Raw genomic sequence first — 1,279 nt, forward strand, 5'->3', positions numbered from 1 at the left:
TACAAGCATGAGCCACCACACCCAGCTAATTTTTTGTATTTTTAGTAGAGATGGGGTTTCACCATGTTGGCCAGGCTAGTCTCAAACTCCTGACCTCAAGTGATCTGCCCACCTCGGCTCCCTAAAGTGCTGGGATTACAGGCATGAGCCACCGCACTTAGCCCCTCATAACATTTTTTCATGGCTGCATACATTTCATCATATGTATGTATCGTAACTTATTTAACAAATTCTATTATAGGACACTTAGGTTGTTTACAAGTTTTCCCTGTATTATACATTTTGTTAAATGAACATCCCTACAACACATTTATTGGTACAATCATGACAGTTTCTTAAATTCCTAGAAGTAAAATTTCTGGGACACAGTTTGCATAATTTTAAAACTTCAAATGCCTGTTACCTAATTTGAGCAGAAGGTTTACTACAATATTCAAGAGTCCATTCAGCCAATGTCATATCTATGATAACACCTGCAAAAGTTCAAATATTGATAACTATAAGTAAATTTGTTGAGAGTGACTGAAATCACTATGGAATGAGAAGTTGCTATAGAAATTTTACTAAAGAGTGAACTGGCCAGGCGCAGTGGCTCACACTTGTAATTCTAGTACTTTGGGAGGCCGAGGCAGGTGGATCACTTGAGGTCAGGAGTTTGAGACTAGCCTAACCAACATGGTGAAACCCCATCTCTACTAAAAATACAAAATTAGTCGGGTATGCTGGTGCACACCTGTAATCCCAGCTACTTGGGAGGCTGAGGCAGGAGAATTGCTTGAACCTGTGAGGCGGAGGTTGTAGCAAGCCAACATCGCACCTGGGCAACAAGAGCGAAACGCCATCTCAAAAAAACAGAGTGAACTTCACACATCTGTCTCAGCAAACTATAAATGATATGTAGCAGAATTCTGGTATTTTCAATTCTGAGTTTTTTGTTCTTTGTTTTAATTAACTTTTTCTTAATTTGTTTTTTGGATAGAATGCATTAACTGCTTCAAAATCCAAAAGCTACTGAATGCCCCTACCCCCACCACAGACACCCAGTCCCACTGCCTAAAGGCAACCAGTGTTATCAACTTCAGATATTTTATGCATATACAATATGATCTTTTTGTTCTGTTTTACACAAATAATAGCACACTGTACTCAATTCTGTCCCTTGCTTTTTTATCACCTGTAGTTTATTTTGGAAATCATTTCATATCAATATACAGAGAAGATTCCTCATTCTTTTTTCATAGTTGCCTATTATGTGAATATACCTTTTTTTTTTTTTTTT

The sequence above is a fragment of the Colobus angolensis genome, unplaced genomic scaffold (genome assembly GCF_000951035.1).
Source record: "Colobus angolensis palliatus isolate OR3802 unplaced genomic scaffold, Cang.pa_1.0 Scaffold387, whole genome shotgun sequence".
Classification (NCBI taxonomy): Eukaryota; Metazoa; Chordata; class Mammalia; order Primates; family Cercopithecidae; genus Colobus; species Colobus angolensis.